The following is a 22,125-nucleotide window of genomic DNA, read 5'->3' as shown; positions in this document are numbered from 1 at the left end:
GTAGTCGATCTCCGAATGCAACGTAATGAACTGGCTCCATATGAGAAAATGTATGAACTTGTCATTTCAATGAAAAGCAAGATAACTTAGATAAAAAAATTATCCGTGAATTTATATGGAAACAAGCTTTAGGAGCTTTCCATCTTTACTCTCCTCATGTTACGTTGCATTCGGAGATCGACTAATTTTGACTGACAAAATTCCAGCCACCGGAAACACTAACTGATATAGTGAGTCGTACAAAACCTTTCTTTTTAGTAAACTTTGTGTACACAAACAATGTAGTCAGTGCTCAAGTTCATGTGTAGAGCCCCTGGTGATACTTCGAGCACAGTTTTATATTGTGTCGAGCCTTCTTAGTGTTTTAAAAATAGCAATTTTAAAGTGCTATCATAGAAGTGCCCATGCACTCCCATTCGAAAGGCATTTTGACCTAAAACGAAAATACGGTCAATCTTTTTCTTTTACACAAAAGTTTGACTCGGGTAGATTAACAAAAAGAGCCTAGGTTCAATTTTGGCGAGAGTTACCCTTTAATAAGACATAATCAACAGATTAATCAAGTATCAAAATAATCATAAGCCCTAGTTACGACTCACTGATCCTGGGTCTTTTGGTTTGCAAGATTGGTTTAATTTAAATTAAGCTCTGGGTTTAATTTCATCTGATTTTCTATTTCTTTACTCTTTTTCTGTTACTTGTTTCTTTTCCCTGTTGTAATAAATAAACCTCATTATGCTAGTTTACACTCTGCAGTGCAATGACTTTCACGCGTTGATCTCTATCTCACCGTAAAACATGTTAAATAAATAAATAAAGATAAATAAAATAATAAAGTTATTGTTCTGAGCATAAGTGTCTATCTCTCCACCTACTGGACTTTTTTGACTTTTATTTTAATGGTCCTAATAAAAAAATAAAATAAAAAAAAATGCATTATGCACCTTGCCTCAGACTGTGCAGATTATGCTTTTTTACACTCTTTCCCAATTTTTTTTACTCTTAGCTCTTTTCTAATTGGGGTAAAAACTACATGTTTATTACTTTCGACTTGCTGATCTCTGGCCCATCCGGGCTCTGGTTTCAGCTGCCGCTGTGTGTTCAGCTCCTCCAGCATCCACACAGAACGGAGCAGAGGATGTAAACTGTAGTTCATGGTCCACTTCTCTTTCTGTAGGTGATCAGGAAGATCTCTGCAGTTCCTGTGTCTCTCCTGCTCACCCTATACAAATGATCATAAACGTTTATCTACACTAATCCTAACAATACAATCTAAGCCATGTCTGCTGTGATTCAGATAAGTGTAATGTCACTGGCCACCTGTTCAGTGTAACCAAGGATGGTGCTCAATGTCGTCTAAACTGGGAGGATCTCCTGCCGCTTCACTGAGACACCAGCTAATCAACTGACGGCACTGTTACACACAACACAGTCTTCAGGAACACAAAAGAAAAAAATTATCATGGGTTTCTACTTCTGAATGTTTGCTATCTCTTGCCAAGAGACAGTTCTCTAGGGAAGAGCAGTCGGCTTTTGAAGGAGACCCTCCGTGCGGCTCTGAAGGGAAAGCACAGGATGTTGTAGAGCCTCACCCCCACTGACCAAACAGTACCCGGTCCTGCATGATAGCAGTGCTGATCAAACCACTCAGGAGGAGCGTATTCAAGAGTACCTGAGAGACCCAAGAAGAACTAAACATCCACTAAAAAGGTTCCAGTCCAAACAAATTATCTTTGTTTGATCATCAAAAGTTCACAAACATCCACAGAGCATTTCCTGCTGTAACGCAAAACTAACCTGCATAGTATATGTAGGCCGGGTCCTTTAGCAGGTCTCCACAACCAAAGTCCAGCAGCTTGGGATGCTGTGGAAATCAGCAGGTTCTCTGGCTTGACGTCCCGGTGCACACTACTCTGTGGCTCTCGCAGTGTTTCAGTGCAGTGATCAGCTGCACCAGCACTTTCTTGGCCAAACTCTCATCCACACAGCCATTCTCCTCGCAGAAACTCTGCAGATCTTGGCAGGGAAAAGGCCGTTCCAGGATCATGCTGTAGCGACTGCGACGTTCAATCCACTTCACAAGCTGCAGGACGTCGGGGCAGGCAGGAGCTGAATTGACCCGGGTCATCAATGCCACCTCCAGCGGCAGCAGACCCTGACCTTCCTGCAGGGACAAATGCTCAATTATATCCAGGGCTGAACGAAACAGATGAAACAGAACAACAGATTCACACTGGAACTTACAACTTTCAGCCTCTCTTGGGTCCTTTCTTTAGAGACGTACTTAATGGCAATCTGTAGACGGGTAGATCACACCTGCCTAATTGTTACAGATGACATTTACTGATATCAACATTTCTAAAGGCTGTCTGAACAGAGGAGGGAAGAAAATGTCTTAATGGCAGTCTGTCAGACCTGCGGATCCCAGCATACACAGAGCCGAATCCGCCTCGTCCCAGCAATGGGCCCTTCACATATACTTCTGTAACATATACGATCACAAGAGATGTCTTTAAGACATTTTTATGTCAACAACACTGTTTAAGAATTTACTCTGTTAAATTAGTTGTATTTTCTGTTAAGAAATATTGGGTACACTGTAAAAAAATTCCGTAAAAATACGGTACAATGTACCATATTAATTTGAAGGAATTTTCCGTATTTGTCTTTTACAGGACTTTTACCCGTATTTTGAATTCCGCGTTGCATTGTGGGAACTAGAAACTGATCGGCGCGAAAAGTTTGAGACGCAAGCGCCTTTACACACACAGATGACGCGGCCAAAGTTGCTTTTTAAAGTCGGATTTGGGATGTGTGGAAGCCATTCTGACACTTCTGTGATAAAAAACGAAAATTATATTTTGCTAAATGTCAAATAAGCTGTTTACGTAACGTTATTTAGTTGCCACCCGGCTTGTTAGGCAATGTCGGAGCCGTCGCGTTTATCGTTTTATGCATATCGTCACACATTGAAAGATTTAACGTTAGTTCACACTCGTGGAAGTTCCCCTGATTGTATGTGTTATAGTGTCCTCGTTGTAACTGGTTAATTGGCTTTTATTTTGCCGGTGATGCGGTTTATTTCGTGCCGAGCGCACCCGTTAACCAGTATAAAGTGCAGTAACCTTACTCGTGTTTTTGGAGCAGTTTAATGGCTTCAAACAAAAGCTACCAGATGAATCGTCAAGAAAAGGAAAGGCCATTTAAGACTTGCTTGATGAGAGTGTGAAGATGCAGTAACGTTAAGTTACAGCTGGATCAATACCACCACAATTTGTATATATGGTTCTTGAATTATTTGCCACCAAAATATATGCTACAAAATTTCTATAAATATAGAAATTTCTGTATAAGGATTATCCGTTAATAGTACAGAAAATGTACTGTTAATATACAGAATTTTCCGTTTTAGAGGTGTAGGCCGCTGTCAGTAGCCTAAAAGAGGCCTAGAAATAGGGTTTCGTTCCACCAAGTGGGGCACTAATTTTTCTTTTGCTCAATATGTTCAACGTTAATAAAAGGTATCCAAGCAAAAAGTTCTCCACGCATTATCCTGCAGTTAATGAGAAATTGTAATTTATTGGCGCACTATATTGACTGCGTATTGAGACATATAAAACGGTTGAGCTCGATTTTCAACCAATCAGCATCGAAAATGTAAGTAGGTCACAGCCGAAATCAAGCCAATATCACTACGCACATGTAAACAGAGGAGGACGTAAGCAGCGCATCTTCATCTGATAGCGGCGATCAAGCTCGATTAACACCCGTAAAGTGTATTCTTCATGTCGGAAAAGATGGTGGGAAAGGTCCGCAGCCCTTTACTGAAGTCCGATGGGAAAAAATCAAGCAATGTGCGTAGGAATGGCTCAAAACGTCGGACACTACGGAGCTAACATTAGCTATTGCTAATAAACATGTTGCCCTCCTGGACAAACCGGTCTCTGATGTCCCAACAACTACGGGTTTTACCCGGCCTGATATCGGCGTTTTATAGGCTAGACAAAAAAAACGCTTGACTTGTGTGTATGTGCGTGATGGGTAGGTTAAGGGGTCGGGTTAGTGTGTGTGTGAGAGAGAGATGGGTAGGTTTAGGGGTTGGGTTGGTGTGTGTGTGTGAGAGAGATGGGTAGGTAAATAAATAAATCAAAATTAAATCTTGTTTACAATAATCATTCCTGTGAATATGTACATGTAGTGCAGTTACTGCTCGTGTATGCAAATTAACAATTCACCATTTAATGTGTTATTTTTAAAAGTGTTTTTCTTTGTATACTTTTGAGTTTAACTTGGAGTGTATTGTGATTGTCAAAACATTTTAGTAACTAAACTGAATTTTGACAACATGTTACAATGTTTATATGGTACAATTTCTGGTAAGCTAAGTTTTTTTTTTTTTTTTTTTAGGGGAAACTGAACGATACAGCTCACGTACAGCGGCCTAGTGCAGGAACTGTCCGTAATTTAACGGAAAATGTCCTGGTAATTTTCTGCCAGTACATTATCCGTTTTTTTACGGAATTATTTTTTACAGTGTACGAACTGTTTTATAAAGCAATTAATTCATGGTTTACTACTAAAATTTACAAAAAATACCAGATGTTATTTCCATTAAAGGGATATTTCACCGCTGGAAAGATGAATGCGTATTTAAATTGGGTCATTTATGTAGAAGAAATGTGAAATTATTTTAGAAGTAGGTGCCTTCTACACTGAGAAAAGCCAGAAAATGTATTTCTGGCTCATGTGGATAAAAGACAACAACTCCCAGAATGCACTTGCTTCGCTGCCCTATGAGGCCACTCCAAAGACACGCCTACCGGTTACAGAGGGCAGTATCGGAAGAAATGATATAACTAGGCTACTAGTTGACTCGAAACTGAAAAGACGCCGTTCTATCATGAGATCCCACCCTCTATGGGTGGGTTGAAAACATGCGGAACTAGCTCCTACAACTGGCTGTAGTCTCTAGCCTCTGGCCAAAAAAAGTCTCAGATGACGCCTGATATGTTTATATCTATGAAGGACTAAAAATGACAGAACGAAAAATAAATAAACAAATAAATAAAAGTAGAAATAAATAAATAAATGCAGAAATAATAGTAAAAATAAATACATTTTGGTAATATAAATGACTATTTCTGTATTTTTACATGTATTTGTTTATTTATTTATGCATTTCTATATGTATTTATTTATGTATTTATACATTTATTTATATATTTATGTATTTATATATTTTTTTATTTATATATCTATATATGTATTTATTTATACATTTATTTATTCCTACATTTATTTATTTCTGTATTTCCACATTTCTACATTTATTTATTTCTGTATTTCCACATTTCTACTTTTATTTATTTCTGTATTTCCACATTTCTACATTTATTTTTCCCTGCGCATGTATGCTAATTGACCAATGGCTAAGCCACGCCCCCAAACGCGATGAGCCACAGTACGCATAGCTAACCTAATACACTTGGACATTCTCTGCTTCCTCGTCCATTGCAATGCATTGCGGTTATCAGTTTTCATTCGTTTTTATGTTTTTTCTTGTCATTTTGGCTTTTAAACAGCGTGTGTGTGTGTGATTTTGGTTGGGTGACAGTTGTAGGTTACAGTTTGACAAGAGTTTACAGTTTGACAAAAGCACAATGTTGTGTTTTACACAAATATAAGTAGGCTAAACACTTTGCAGTTTTAATTATGTCCTGTATGAACAAAATGGAGTATGTTTTTATGTTTCCACTGTTCGATCGCGCCCTGGCGCCCGCTCTCTGACACACACACACACACACACACACACACACACACACACACACACACACACACACACACACACATTCCAGCAATGCAATCTTGACATCGCAGCCTGTTCATTATTCTGCGCTCCCACCAAACGCGAATAGAGCGTCAAATTCGCGCGTATCCGCGTCTAGTTCGACGCTTGAACATTTTGAATCCAAAGCGAATAGGACGCGCGTATAAAGCGAGCGTTTGAAGCGAAATAGCACCAAACTTTTTTACGTTTTGTAAATCTTTGTTCTGGAGCTGAAGCTTATCGACCTTCTCAACAAAAAAAATATTAATATAACCCTCCAATGCATATTTAAGGCCCTTTTGGTGACATCGAGATGATATATAATCTTTCTGTCTCCAAAAAATCATCAATTGCCTCCTGTGAAATGTCTCCTACTGTGACAGCTGCCAAAGCGCCTGTTACCGAATGTTGACTGAGTGAGTGGAGGGGGCGTGGTTAGCCATTGGTCAATTAGCATACATGCGCAGGGAAAAATAAATGTAGAAATGTGGAAATACAGAAATAAATAAATGTAGAAATGTGGAAATACAGAAATAAATAAATGTAGAAATGTGGAAATACAGAAATAATTAAATTTAGGAATAAATAAATGTATAAATAAATACATATATAAATAAATAAATATATAAATACATAAATATATAAATAAATGTATAAATACATAAATAAATAAATATAGAAATGCATAAATAAATAAATAAATAAATAAATACATGTAAAAATACAGAAATAGCCATTTATATTACCAAAATGTATTTATTTTTACTATTATTTCTGCATTTATTTATTTATTTATTTTTCGTTCTGTCATTTTTAGTCCTTCATATATATCATGTATATATATATTTAAACAAGAAATTTTTCTGAGTTTAGGAGAGAGTTGTCCAAAAAGATGCGGCTCTACGATATGCCTCTAGCTGAAGTCACTCAGCTAATATCACAGATCTTGACTGAGTCAGAATTCAATGATTTTGAAAGTGCTGTAAACAATTCTGAACTGCAACAAGCCAGTAAAGATGAATTGAGAGAGGAAGTTCTGAAAGTGTTAAAGGACATTGTTGGACCGAAAGTGGACTGGTCAAAAATCACTAGTTTTGTACAAAAGAAGGGTGAAACTGTTTGTGAGTACACAGAACGATTCTGTCAGACCGCTGCCGCTTACAGCGGAATTGCTGACACTTCAGAGAAGGTGCTAGGTGATAATGGTCCCCTAGTTCGCGCATGGTTTCAGGGTTTTCTGTCAGAACATAAAAATGCATTGCCTTACTTAGAATTAACATGGTCCAGTAGAACCCTGCAAAACAACTTGGACAAGTTAGCTACTTGGGAAAGAGACTCTGATGTCAAGGCAAGGGTAAAAATTGCAGCAGCATCCTTTAAGTGCAACACAGAGAAACAGAAACACAAATATCCTAGAGAAGCCAGTTGTTCTTACTGTGGCAAGCACGGACATTTTGGAAAAGAATGTAGGAAAAACAAAAATAACTTTAAAGAAGTTAACAAGGTTACTCAGCTTCTGCTTAGCCTGCTTGATATTCTGAAGCAGCCCCTCCCCTCCTCGTTAAACTTGTGGGGCAACTTGATACAGTGTTAACCATTTAGGCTGTGAGTGCTTAATTTCCCCAGTAACTCACAACAAAGATGAAATACTTATTTTTGTTTAATAGAACAAAAGCCTTTGTTTGGGGGACATTCAGTATACTCACAGCCTTAAATGTTATACTGCAGAACATTAAAATCAGACACCATCCTCTGTTAATGATGTTTATTAGGACTGATATTTCACTGGAGAATGGAAATGTGCCAATTTTCTCACACACTGTACAGTGTGTACACAACACAGGGACAGAATAGGACACGGACAAGTGAGGTGCCCTGGGAAGAACTGAACGCAACAGGTGTTCGGGGGTGAACCCAGGGTGAAGACACTACCTCATAGGCCTTTCCTGATTTAGTCCATCCTTACCCTCACTGGTCCATAGGTGTCAAATAAATTAAGAAATAGTGAAAGAATGAAACGACAACAGTAGACTCTGAAAACGATAGAACCATAGTGTTTAAACTGCTACAACCGTAGTGTTTTGAAGAAATACTGCTCTCTGTTTTTCTGTTTTCTGTCTTACAGTGTGCAGATAAAACTTGATGGCTTTTTCGAGATCCATATGCAACAACCGTCTCATCTGCGTATGAAGCCCCGACCTCAAGAAGACAACCAGACCCACTGCTGAATGAACTATCACAAAAAAAAAATGAAAAATACACAACACAGAGAATTCACGGACCCTAAATTGCTTGTTTGTTTCTGTGTCAGCATGCAATTACAGATGAACAACACAGAGCAAGTTATATGTGCCTGTAACTTACACCAGTTACAAGAATGAACTTTATGTGTCTAAATTTGTATTTTGTGAGAGTTTTTAAGAACTCTCAAAGGGGGAAGTGTTGGATTACATATTTTATTAAATGTTTAATTTAGTTTCCAATATAGACTGATAAAGTTTAGCAGCGGTTATGATGAGTATATCAAGAGATTCCTTCCAGTGTTGTTCTCTAAATGAGTCAATTCCTGAGACTCTCACCCTCACCCTTTGTCCTTATGCATTTCCTGCCCAGTAAGCTCAATGTACAGCTGTGCTTTTGTCTCTGTGATCATGTGAAGATATGGGTGATACCGTCAGGCTGATTGGATCATTTGAATAATAGTGTTATGCTGATTAGTTCTGTCTCTCTTGAGCAAGCCGGATAACCTGCCAAACTGGTTTTGACTTGATTGATCATATCATGCCTATGCTTTGTCTTGATTTGTCTCCACCTTCAAAAGTCCCTCCTCCTAAAATGCCTATAAGACACCATGTAAATTTATATACTTTGGATCATGTTGGAAGTACTACAGCAACGTACAGCGGAGTTCTCAATGAAGAATAACTTCCGTTGAACGCGATCCCAACTGTCTCCTAGTCTCTGCTTTGAAGAAAGAAAACTTTACAACACGGTTTATGAACAATGATCAGTGATCACCAAATTCCTGGTTAGATTTTTTGACAGTTTTAAGTGCTCATCATTAATATAAGAGAGCAATTTGGTGATCATTGATCGTTGTTTAGGTAAACGATGTTAAGCTTTAAAAAAAAAAAAAAAGTGGTGGGTACAAAATGGCTCATGACGAAATCTGGTGGGTACGCGCCCCCACAGAAATCAACGCCTATGATTGCGTGGTCAATCCTGCATCACCATGGCGCGTACATTTACCATGTTGTGCCGGAAGGTAGACGTGTTGGAAGTGGCATCTTCCACTAAGCTAAGTTACCTGTCTTTCACTGTCTCTTCCACTAACTTAACGTTACTTCTGTCTTTCGCTATCTTTGTATTTTACTATCTCTATCTTTCACTGTCTCTTTCACTATCTCTATGTTTCACTGTCTCTTTCACTATCTTTGCCTTTTGCTATCTCTGTCGATCACTATCTCTATCTTTCACTGCCCAGAGCCTTTAAAGCCAACCAACCCCGTGACGTCACAAGTTAGAATACTGCACAATGGTGGCGCCCTGGCCGCAAAAGATATAACGGTTTTTCTTTTTTCTTTTGTAGGATTGGGTGCGAATCAAACACAAATGAATCTTCCAGGTGATTTGTTCAAACATAACTCCATACAGAACTCAACATTCCAGAACCCAAATCACCAATCCAGGGCCATAAAATCAGGCTCCAGCTAGTCTACGCTAACCAACGAAAACCCCCAACTAAGAACTTTTATGAGTCCAGCTAAAGGAAGAAGTTGTCAATGTGAGATAGCTTGGAAAATAATGATTGGTTCAGAGATGACACAACTCGAGCCCACAACATTCCAGACCCCCTCCTCCTTAAGGACCTCTGAACGAACAAACCAATTCTCTTCTTTTCAAACCAGAGAACTGAGACTTTACCTAACTATACATAAAATCATTCAAGAACAATTTTCAACGGACTTATAAATCAAACATCATGCAACTACAATGATTCGATTTTGTGTCTACAATAAATGTGTGTCTAATATGCTTAGATCCCATATAATTCATGTAATTGTTATAACTGTTAGATGTTTGAATGAAAGTGTGTTGTGTTTCATATCAATATGATCGTATGCTCATGATTCAAAAGATGGCTTGATTGAAATCTGTGTAAAATGTTCGTATTCTTATAATAGTAATAATGTCTAAACTGTGGCCTCTGTACTCTCTGCTAGCGCGTGGAGAGTAAGGAGATCCCAGATAACGTATGATTTACGACAAGACAAAGAAAGCCAGTATCTAATTGGTCCGATCTCTTCAGGAGGTGGGACAAACTTTTGAGTTTAACCTGTTAACCGTTGCTGAAGCGTTTTTTTTTATTTAGTTCAAATTTACTATCAGATTTAATGTTATACCTTGACAAACTATACATCATTAAAAAGATATAAGACTCAAGTTTCAGTATTTGACCACTATTGTATTCTGAGAAACTTATAGCGACAGTTATTTCTTAATTTCTGTCAGGAGTTATGAAATGAAAAAATGAGTCGATACCTTTAATATGAATTATGCGCGTCAGCCGCTTTCATTCATAAAAAAAACTCTGTGCTGTCGTCATGACAGCGATACACAAAACAACGTCCCTCAGGGCTTTTAGCTCAAAAATGTGCAGATTTGGAGAAATATTGATAGATGCTCATAGGTTTACATCAGATTTCTATTGACAGGAATAATATTTATTGAATTTATACCCAAATGCGTCGATGTAATCTTTATGAGCGTTTGGCACTCTCATTTACTGTGTTTTCAATTCATACCAATAGCCTGAGGGCGCTATATGCACAATAATAACCCATATATGGAACATGAAGAAGAGCCATAATCATGTGACATTCCAGGACGTCACTGATACACACAAAGCTACAGAGATCGCGCTGTATAACATGCAGATAAAGATGTTTTGAAGACAATAAACATGATTGCAATGATATTTGAGTTACCTGTGTTTTTCAAGCCATGCCAGGTATTTTCATAATAATACATTATATTTATAATGTAATGCTAATCTATATAGACCATCATTGTGCAGAATATGATCAAATAGTATATTTTCTGTCTGATTTTTTTATCTGATGTCAAATTAGATCACAGAAGATTATTTAAAACACTTCACTTGCGTTTTAAAGTAAGTTTGGAGCACAAACATGGTTTTAATCTCATAAATTGTCATGTATTGATGGTGTGCTAAGCTAACATGCTAGCTAGCTCTAGGTGCTTCTATCTTGAAAAAAAATTAACTAAATACAGAGTTTTAGACTTATCATCTTCATATTTTAAATATAATATGGTCAGACATGTAGCTTTAGCTGCAGTGCATTTCTAGATTGCTACAGTGTCAACATTCAATTTTATTTTCATGAAGATGTTTCATAAAAATAAATTTCTAATAACTTTACAAAACTTTAAAGCTATTTATAACAATTTTTTTGATTATGACAATAATTAATTCTACATTTACAATAAACTGCCAGGTGTCAGCTTTCAAATGAGATCATACTTGTGCTTTTAGTACAAAGGGTTCATGAACTGTATCTGTTTCAGTTTGGGTATGTCATTTCTGGGGATTTTTCAAAAGTGGGGTTGCAGCTTAACAGGTTAAAATCTTGAGACCCAAAACAGTGCACTCTGCTCTCGCTCTCTCAGACTAGGAACCATGTAAACGCGCAGACGAAATAACCCAAATCAAGATCTGAAGAACATGGGTTAAACAGCTTCATTCAAGCCATCATCTACTCCTCTCAATTTCCTTTCTTTTCTTAGTTTCCTTTCTTTTCCGTTGTGAGTCTCGGTTCTAAGTTAAGTTTTGCGACAAGATTTCGAGCCACGTTTCTTCTGCAAAGCCAGCTTCAAACAAAGACTTTCATTCCGCCAGCACACCACGTGACTGACCACGTGACCCAGACATCAGGCACGAGGAGACCAGCCAGCGAACGAACTCGGGAAACCCCTTTTACGCAGACAAAGGGAAACCCCAAAGCAAAGACAAGCAAGTAGTACCTCCAGACTTTTAAACTGAACTGGTGTATTGATAAATGTAATAACCTGTCTAAGAAACGATAGAAGGGTTAAATTAATGATTGATGGTTCGTTCCAGGCCATGTCTTATGAGTGCACTATAGAAACTTGGGATTACATCTTCTCACTCTTAAAACTTAATCTTTCCTTACTCTTTTTCTTTCTGCAACGCGTATGAATGTGTATGTGTGTGTTTGTGTTAGATTAATCAATAAAGTCTTGTTTGTATTTTAAAGAGAAATATTACTTGTGTTATTGTGCTTACAAATTTAATGTCTTAAACTTCTGATCTAAGTTACCTTGCTAACTATATAGTGTTTCACTATAGTTCGGATATTTAAATCCGTTGCAGAGTTGATAGTTACAGCCAGTTCAAATGAACCGCGAACGAGTCATTTGCTCGGTTGTAATAAGTGACTCTTTTGAATTCCTTATAAATTAATTAATAATTCCTTTGAGCTAAATTGTAATCACTACAAATTACAAATATCTTACACTTTTATGTTTACATTTGTCATGTTTCTTATATAATTGTTGATTATAGTGGAAATCCATCTTGTAAATCATGTAAACTTGATTGACTGCTTCATTTCCCCTTTAATCCTCAACAGCAGGGGTGCCTTTTACCCAAAATACCATACTTTTACATATTCTTCAATTATTGAAAACCTGTTGTTTTAATTACCTTGAAAGATATTTGTCTCAAAATATATTCAGTAATTTTAGTGATTCTCATTTTACTTAAATCTACAACATTTAAAAAAAAAACATAAAATTTGCACAGAATAAAATTTGTGCTGCTGCCCGCGATCGCGTCAAGTATCAGCCATATTTCCACGTGTATCTTGAAAAGTTTTTGTGCCATTTAATGGTTTAGAGGAAAATAAAATTTAAAGGCGCCTTTTACCCTGGTGCAGCTTTAGCCCTTTTGTACCCTATATATATGGCTTGCTTAGTTGGGGTTAAAAAAACACTTAATATTCAGTAATATTCAGTTCTGCACTGACACTATTAAAGAACAAAACTTGTATATATGTAAATAATGTCACTATTGTCTTCTGTAGAACTGCTTATTGCTGAATTGAACTTATTTCATAATTCAGGAACTTTACACAGCTATTGAATCAAAATTGCAATGAACTGAGCTGAAACTATATAATAAGTATAACTATATAACGTCTCGGTTACGTATGTAACCCTCGTTCCCTGAGTAGGGAACGGAGACGTTATGTCGGATGACGACGAATGGGGTTTCACTTAGAAAGCCTATCATCTTCGAGTATATAAAACGAGCCAATGTCAATGAAATGCCATGGGTCTGCGGAATTTGCAAAGCGTAACTCCGCCCTACCCTGGGGGTGTATAAGGAAGTACGCCGGCAACATGAAGATATGTCTTCGCTGAGGAGCCGAGACTGAACTCAGGCGTTCCAGTGGTACAGCGGAAGTGGCAGGGAGACGTAACTTCTCCGTTCCCTACTCAGGGAACGAGGGTTACATACGTAACCGAGACGTTCCCTTTCGTAGTTACTCCGAGTTACGTCGGATGACGGCGAATGGGGTTCCCAGTCTAATCACGCCACCTCGGCTGTCTTCCAGTGCCCTGCGTAAGTCTGAGCTCCCTGTCATGAGACTGGCATGGACAAAGGATGTGGGGGTCGCCCAGAGGGGGAACCATGCACATGGAGGCACCTAGCCAAGCACGAAAGCTGCCTGTGGCATAACAGTGCTGGAGGAGACTCAGGGCTTACTAGGCTCACCTTAGGAAATATCGCACGTATCCCATCCGAGGAGAGGAATGGCGAGCAAGCGAAGACACCTGAGCAGAATCTAGTACCGGCTGGTTGAAGCCAGTTCATGAGAAGAAACTGGCTCCACTCGGAGATTGTAGAATCCGGCTGGAGGGACAACCTCGATCGCACCCTTCGCCAGTAGGGTGGCGACCTCTGCTCATGACAGGGGCATTGCCACAGACCATAGTGAATCGGACTCCCCTGAAGCGGGGAGGAGATCGCGCAAACTGAATCGCGTAGCCGAGCCTGATGGTCCTCGCGACCCAGCAGGACAGACTGGGGAGCTCTAACCAGGCTCCCAAGAACTGTACCAGCGGTGTCATGCGGACCACAGACGTACTCAGTGGTGCAGCGAGGCGGAATGACCGGCCCAGGCGTGGGTGGCATAGTGGCCTGGTGCGGGGGCATGGTCATTAGCCGCGTCCTGCCAGAGGCCGCCAGGGGAGGACCAGTATCCCACGGGGGTGTGCTCTGGCAGGGGTCTGGCGACAGAGGGGGACGAGAGTGGCGCACACTGTCATCCGAGAACTCTGTGTGCTCAGAGATGGTTGTGTCAGTTCTTTCTTTAACCACATGAGGGTGCAGCGGGAGTGGGAAAACCAAGGATTCTCCCCAGGCCCTCCACCGGGGGAAGGAGCGGCCCTGCTACCGTCTCCTGGAAAGAACTGGAAGCCATCTCTGAGCAGCCCGTCTCAGGAGCGGCGCTTAGCCTGGCGTTTAGCGGGGCGCAGGGCGGGAGAGGGCTGTTGCGCCTTCCTGCGGCTTCCTCCACGACGCGGCCCGGGTGAAGGCTGCTGCTGGGACCGTGCGGGAGGGGCGGGAGCCACAGGAGGGCGCCCTCAGCGGCGAGCGGACTGAGGCACCTGTGCCGACGGCTGGGTGGAGGCAGCAGCAGGCCGTCGGGGCAGGACATGTTTTAAAGCCTCAGTCTGCTCCTGAGCAGTCGAGAACTGCTGGGCAAAGTCCTCGACTGTCGCTCCTGGACCACACATGTGGACATCACCTGAGCCAGGGAGCGTGCGGTCACCTTCGTCGCTCGGAGAGCAAGGTCGGTGGCGGCATGCAGCTCATCAAAGAGCCCTGGGTCAGTCCTCCCCTCTTGCATGTCACATAACAACTGGGCCTGGTAGACCTGCAAGGTTGCCATGGCATGCAGTGAGGAGGCTGCCAGCCCCGCAGCTCTATAGGCCTTCGCCACAAGGATGGAGGAGAACCTACAGGCCTTGGAGGGGTGCTTAGGGTCGCCGCGGGAAGAAGCACTCTGAGGACATAGTTGCATGGCAACAGAGCGTTCAACCTGGGGAACCCCAGTGTACCCTCTGGCAGCCGCCTGATCGAGAGGAGGCAAGGCGGAGGAGGTCGCCGAACGATCACGGGACGACATGGGTGCCTTCCAGAACCTCGTGTCCTCCTCATGCACATCCGGGAAGAATAGCATTGGGGTTGGACGCTGATGGGGATCAGTGGCCGCACCCAAAAACCAATCGTCCAGCCACGAGCGCACTGGACCGGGTGGTGGAGACCATTCGAGGCCAATGACCGCAGCTGCCCGGGAAAGCATGGCCGTCAGCTCATAGCATTGGGGTTGGACGCTGACGGGGATCAGCGGCCGCACCCAAAAAACAATCTTCCAGCCGCGAGCGCACTGGAACGGGTGGTGGAGACCACTCGAGAGACTGTACCGCGGGCTCATTCGGAACGCTCGCGGGTTGCACTGTGCTAGAGGGGGGTGTGGAGCGTGGAATAGTCGGCACTTTGTTCCACACTGTAACCCTCAGGTCACCCTGGCCGCCAGCCGAAGCACCAGCTCTCGTGGAGCTCGTAGATCGGGGTGCGGGTGAGGGGACTCTCCCTCGAACAAGGTCATTGAGTCTCGACCGCAACCGGAAGTGCACGGGCGAGGCATCTTTAAAAAGACGTGCCGCATGCAATGCTCTTTTGTGAAAGGAGATTTCTCCGCAGAGTGTTGAAGCGACCAGGGAGATGAACACACAAACACTGGCAAATCACTGCACAGATAAGCAGAGAATGTGCACTCGCTGGAACTCGCTGTCACACCAACACCTGGAGAGAGGCTCGTCTCGAAGAGAAATAGAGATGAACTCAGAATTGGCTGTGGAGTGAAGTGATGAACTTGGCTCCGAAGCGAAAACATATCCATTGGCTCATTTTATATACTCGAAGATGATAGGCTTTCTAAGCGAAACCCCATTCGTCGTCTTCCAACGTAACTCGGAGTGACTACGAAAGGGAAATATTTTTTAGAGCTGGTTTACAGCATAATTTAAATTAGTCTCATATTTAATGAAGTTTGCATCATTGATTCTGTTATTTTCCTGTTTATTACTGTGAAGCTGCTGTGAAACAATCTGTATTGCATAAAGCGCTATATAAATAAAGGTGAATTGACTAGTTGTCCTATTAAAACTATAAAAAGAAAAAAGTGCCAAAATTCTAACATCTTAGAGATAACACTAAACATTTAACAATAGCAAGAGTAAATTTCTTACTGAAGTTTTTCATCTTTTTAAAACGAGGGAGAGGAATGGTTCCTAAAAAAGAGTCATAAATGGAGAATGGCATAGTCAAGTGGAAATGTAATCAATACTTTAAAATTTCCCACTTCTGTTTCTCTTTCTCTCTTAATTCATTCATCCATTCATCCTCCGTTCTCTTCCAGGCTTTCGTCTCCCTGCCGCACACAGCAGATGATGTATTTGTTCAAGTCCCGGGGCTCCAGCCACATGATACCTCCTCCCGTCCATCTATTCCCTCCTCTCTCCATTACTCCATCCCTCTATGGGATAAAACTAGCTAGAGGTAATTGCAGTCACTGTCTAATGGTGACGGGCTTAATCAAGCATGATGGGTTTTGCTTTTGCTTTGGTTTCCACTCTTCCTCTGTCTTTTTTTTGGGTTCCTCGTGGTTCTCTGGTTGTTGTCGCAGGCCGTCCTGTCAGCTGCCAGATGAAGTGAGCGCTGCAGTCACATGTGTGGGCAACACTACAGACCCACACTGAGAGCAAATTGGGCAGGATTCCACCATGATGAAGTGAGACAGAATTCGACATAAAGTTTCCAATCATCTATTATACAGAAGAGGAACGAGAAAATACAATCCTCTCCAGGCTGAGCAGAGAGAGAGTGAGAGGATAGGGTAAAGTATTGGATGCGCAAGTTAATGAAGAAGGTCATTGTCCTTTGTAGCTGTCGGACCGCTGCCAGGATCTGAGAGCCGTAATGAAAACGTGGAGCCGTCAGACTGAAGTATTTCAAAAGCAGCTTCCAATTGCTCATTCAGATAAACAATCGGTCCTTCCTGTGTTATCGACAACACAGACGCCATCTGAAGCCACTGGCCTCTGTCGGCGTAATGCTTTTGGAGAGGAACTTGTTAATGCCAAGCAGCGTTTAAATTTTCTCTAGCATTCATCCACCTGCAAAAATAATGAGACATATAGCAATGTGATCTGCAACTTGAAACTGTTGCCGTGTCCAACGAGTCCATATGCGACAATTGGACCATTGTCTGGGGAATAAGTGTTATGGAGTGGTTGGAAAGCTGCTGTTGTTAGGAACTGTTGAGGAAATTAAACTGTTGAATGAAGTAGTGGTGTTTCTAATCTACATAAAGCACATGGACAGATAAAGCTCTATGTTTTGCATGTATCACTAATGTGCCAAATGCACACTGCAAGACAGAAGGTCGTCGTCCTGCACACGTTTGAAATATATTGTAGTGCCTGTGACTAGTCGCATGCTGATTGACATCCACTGTGAGATCTGGGACTTCTTGTCGCAGGCTTGATGCGCAGTCACAGAGTAATTTCACATTATCAAAAGTCTATTGTCAATAGTGTAGCAATGTGTGAAGCACAGCTCTTCTCATCTAAGCTGCTTTTTGTTGGTCAACGCTGCAAATCTGCATTGACAAATTAAACGTATTGCTAAATATTTGTAGGGAATTTTTTGCTTTAACATGAAATTCCTGATTGAGCAGATTCGTATTAAAATTTAAAACACAACGATTCACAGAAGAATGCTAAATGTGACTGCACCTTTAAAACATGAAAGGACGATGAATTTCAGCCTTGTGTTTGACTTAGGCCTACTTTTACTCTATACAATAGACATCTTCTGACCATTATCCCTATCAAAATTATTTTTGTTTCAGACAAATCAAGATTTTCTTCACAATTTTAGTAGTAAGAATGCAATGTGCCTTATCTGTTTGTGGGAAGGTTAGTAGTAACAAACTCAGTTCATTATGTGGCTCTGTGGTTCAGTTCCTCTGTAACAGACTCATCCTGCGTATCGAGAGAAACAAGAAAATTCTCATATTGCACAAATGGATGGTGCTGTTGTTAAGCCACCGCCGAGCTGAAATGAAAGTGGATTTGATGAACAGCTTAGATCAGCATTATAAGCACAAAATTAGGACTGTCCTGCTTTGCTTAATTAACCAGTATATGTGTGTTTTCTTGAGGGACAGCACTTTGGCAATTGTCCTCGTGCCCATTTGTTTGCATCTATTCATGGTTGGAGGAATTTAGAGTGATCAAAGGCAGGATGGATCAAGACAGAAAAAAAAAAAAAAAAAAAACATTGCAACATAATGTTGAATTTGTTTAAATATACACTGCTGCGTTTCCCCAAAGCATGGTACACCTAAGTAGATTTTTTTTTTTTTTTTTTTTACATGAATTATTTTTTCCTATGTTTCCCAAAAGCATCTTAACTTGAGTAGCATGTGAAAATGGAGGTAGATCAACGAGTGCTCTGGAAAAATTGTAGAGTGCTGAAGTGCAATGTAAGGAGACAGACGTGTGCACATATATCACATTTTACATTTATGGTTTTGTTCTTCCGCTGTTTGCAAATAATATTATTAATAGCATCTATCGCCTCACTGTGACTGGACGGGCCCAGTTTCTGAACACTGAACAAGACGTATTGGTAACACTTTATAATAACTGCATGCTATTAATCATTAGTTAAGCATTACTAAACCGTTAATTCAGCATTTATAAAGCATTAATAGACATTAATAAGCAGTTTATAAATACATCTATAAATGCTTTATTCTTGATTTATAAGCATATCTATAATGTGTTTAATAATTATATTTTCATACTTTATTAATGATCAATTTATCATTTCTAAATGAATTATAGAATTATTTACAAACCAGTTACATTATCATTATTTACAAACTAGGTGCTGTCATTGATTAATAAGATCACTTAGAAAGTGTAAGTAAATGTAGTAGATTCAGGTAGTTATAAAGCATTTAGTAGTGGTCAGTTCACTATTTTTGTGAACTCATCTAAAGTGAGGACTAGTTATGGCTTGTAAAGCATTTATAAAGGAGAGTAGTTGCAATAAAAAGTAAAGTTGCGTAAGTTGCTTACGCTACGGGTAAAGTCATCTTTTCTCGAGATCTGAAGCAAAAAAATTATCCTTAATTTTGTATTTATTGTCAACGCAGTGCGGCAGCCAGCAGACCATAGCAGGCTGTATAAGCGTGCTCATTGGCTGTCCTGCGGCAACTGCAGCAGCCTAACTTCAGCCCTCTTCGCGCCCTCCACGCATCACACCCAGGGTTATTATAGTTTTGCATTTTTCATTAGTTTTTATTTTTATTTCGTTTTGACTTTTTGTTTTCAAAATCAGTTTAGTTTGAATTAGTTTTTAAAGTGGGTTTGCTAGTTTGGTTTACTTTTTATTTTTTGAAAATGCTTAGTTTTAGTTTAGTTTTTATTAGTTTTAGTGTTAGTTTTAGTCTTTTTTTGTAATTTGGGTTATTTGTCAGGGGCAAGATTCAAAAAGGTCAGAAAAAGTATTGTGTAATAATAACTCAACAAAAACATCATACAATTTTAGAAAAAAAAAATCACACCCTCGAAATTCCTTTACCTCTTACAAAATCCACACGCGTACCAAAAATCTACACATCTTCTATACAGAATTCACACCCTATACAAATACCACAGCTGTACAATTTTCACACCCTACCCACACAGCAAAGGAGTCCGTGGAGGACCCGCCCTCAAGCCGCCAGATCCGCCTGACTGTCAGATTCGTTTTCGCTGCGCTAACAGGATCAGCCCCGCCTCCAGGATCGGCCCCGCCTGCGGTTTTAATCGGCGGACCCAGAACGAATCACATACGGATCCGCACTTCGGACGCGCCTTTTACTGAAACAGTTGGACTACTACAGCACGTCACCAAGCGCCGATATATCAGTCGAGAATATGTTTGCTGTGACACGGTTGTGTTGAACCCTCTTTTGAGTAAGTATATTGATTTATTGATATATTGCGACATTCACAGTAACCTTTTTAAATCACTGTATACTAATGATTGTAATGATTGTAATATTAGGACAACTTTAGAATGTTCACTTAATGGTTTAGCGCTAGCTTCTAGCTAGCTGTGCATTATTAAGTTTGCATTTTGCCAATTTTGGTCTCGTGTGTGTGTAATGAAAATTAAGTTACGGCATTTTAATCACTGTTTGAGTCGGTTCAGACAACTATGCCGCCTATTTGAACGTCAAACTCAAAAGTGCGGGCTTTTGCTAATGTTAGTTATACCGTCTAAGTTACATTGAAACCATACCTTGTGAACATAAACATTTCTTGTGTCGTTTGGGGTCTAATAAACAGTAATGTTAAGTTAAATTAATCAAATTCAGTGTCCACAATGCTATGTATTTTCCAATAAGCTGTACGTTATAGCTGTCATATTTCACGGGACCCGTGAGTGCGGATTTCATGTCACGGCTTTCGTCGCTGTTTGTCACTTTCCCTATAGGCAAATATATTATATATATTATAATATATTATATACAATATATTGTTATTTGGTTGCCATAACTTCGCGAGTGACGACGTCTTGTCACTGTTAGTTGCTCGAGGGAGCGGATGACATTTCGCTTGAGTTCAGTAACGTTAATGTTAGAGCAGACAGCTCTGCAGAGTCGTGTAATTACGACTTTATGACTTTTCATAAACAGCGGAAGGACACCTAATGACTTTTATATTAATTACATTTATTCATATAGCATACGCTTTTATTCAAAGCGACTTAATGAGAACAATAAAATCAGTTAGACTAACAGTAACAATATAAGTGTTATGACCTTTCTCAATTAAATTTGTGTTCCGAGAGGTCTAGTAATTAGGGCGGGAAAACTCATTTTCTCGAGAATATTGAAGCCAATTTTTTTGTGACGCAGTACATTTGCGGTCTAGAGTCTAGAGCGGTCATTGGCTGTGCTGCAGCAAATGCTGCACGAACCTATGGCGAGGCGGCTCAGACGCTTGAGCCAATCAGGGCACTTCCCGCCCTGGCACGTCAGAGACCGCCTAAATATATTTTCAACCACCTCCCCAATAGGCCAAATTGAAGACCGGAAGTACGTCTTTTAGTGGGGATACTACTCTTCCGGTTAGCTTTTTACAATGGCGAGTCCGATAGATATCGCGGGACCAAATATCTCCGCAACCTGCCTGAAGTCACATATGACGATGTGGTTAGGATGGTAAATGAAAACTCTCGAGTGGAAAAGCGTTTAGCTGAGGAATGGCCTGACGCAGAGCAACCCGGTGCACTACAACAACAGCGGCGGGCCGTTCGCCAGTAAGGTAAACGTTTCTATGGTTACAGCGAGTTGGACCAATCAGCAGACGTTGCTGCTACGCTTAGGATTGTGGGTAGTATAGTTTTTCTTCATAAGATCGCGGATAAAACATGTTTTTCTTAAAACAAGGTTGATTTCATACGAACTTAAAGCTTCTACAGGAGCAAAAACATTAGTTTCACAACCTCATAGCTCCTCATAACCACCTCCCCATGTAATGTTGTTTCAGATAATTATTTAATATCATATTAAGAGACTGTGTGTGTGTGTTCTGTTTCAGCTTACAGTTCGTTCAAGTGCTACCAGTCTAATCTACGGTTTCATCTATCCGAATATCTGAGTAAAGTAAGATTTAATACTTTTTCAACTTGATTTAGCCAGATATTTAGTCAAATACTGACACTGGTCTCCACTACAGCTTTTAACACTGTACACTGGTTTGGTTAGGTTGAGTTCATTTTGGTTTACATCATGACAAATATATTTTCAACCACCTCCCCATGTAATGTTGTTTCAGATAATTATTTAATATCATATTAAGAGACTGTGTGTGTGTGTGTGTGTTCTGTTTCAGCTTACAGTTCGTTCAAGTGCTACCAGTCTGATCTACGGTTTCATCTATCCGAATATCTGAGTAAAGTAAGATTTAATACTTTTTCAACTTGATTTAGCCAGATATTTAGTCAAATACTGGCACTGGTCCCCACTACAGCTTTTAACACTGTACACTGGTTTGGTTAGGTTGGTTCATTTTGGTTTACATCATGACAAATATATTTTCAACCACCTCCCCATGTA

At 40.3% G+C, this 22,125-nt stretch overlaps 1 pseudogene across 1 annotated transcript; it reads right to left on the bottom strand.

Annotated features, from left to right (window-relative positions):
• Nucleotides 1-1,152: 1,152 nt before the first annotated feature.
• Nucleotides 1,153-14,358, bottom strand: LOC308686650 (serine/threonine-protein kinase pim-3-like; annotated as a pseudogene). The gene is made up of 8 exons: nt 14,253-14,358; nt 13,994-14,164; nt 2,400-2,482; nt 2,245-2,295; nt 1,798-2,164; nt 1,497-1,672; nt 1,335-1,414; nt 1,153-1,222 (listed from the first exon to the last, which is right to left on the bottom strand). The product of its transcript is annotated as a serine/threonine-protein kinase pim-3-like (transcript).
• Nucleotides 14,359-22,125: the final 7,767 nt, after the last annotated feature.

Source organism: Scardinius erythrophthalmus (assembly GCF_964197995.2).
Source record: "Scardinius erythrophthalmus genome assembly, contig: HAP1_SCAFFOLD_585, whole genome shotgun sequence".
Taxonomy (NCBI): Eukaryota; Metazoa; Chordata; class Actinopteri; order Cypriniformes; family Leuciscidae; genus Scardinius; species Scardinius erythrophthalmus.
This window is presented reverse-complemented; position numbering and strand designations above follow the sequence as displayed.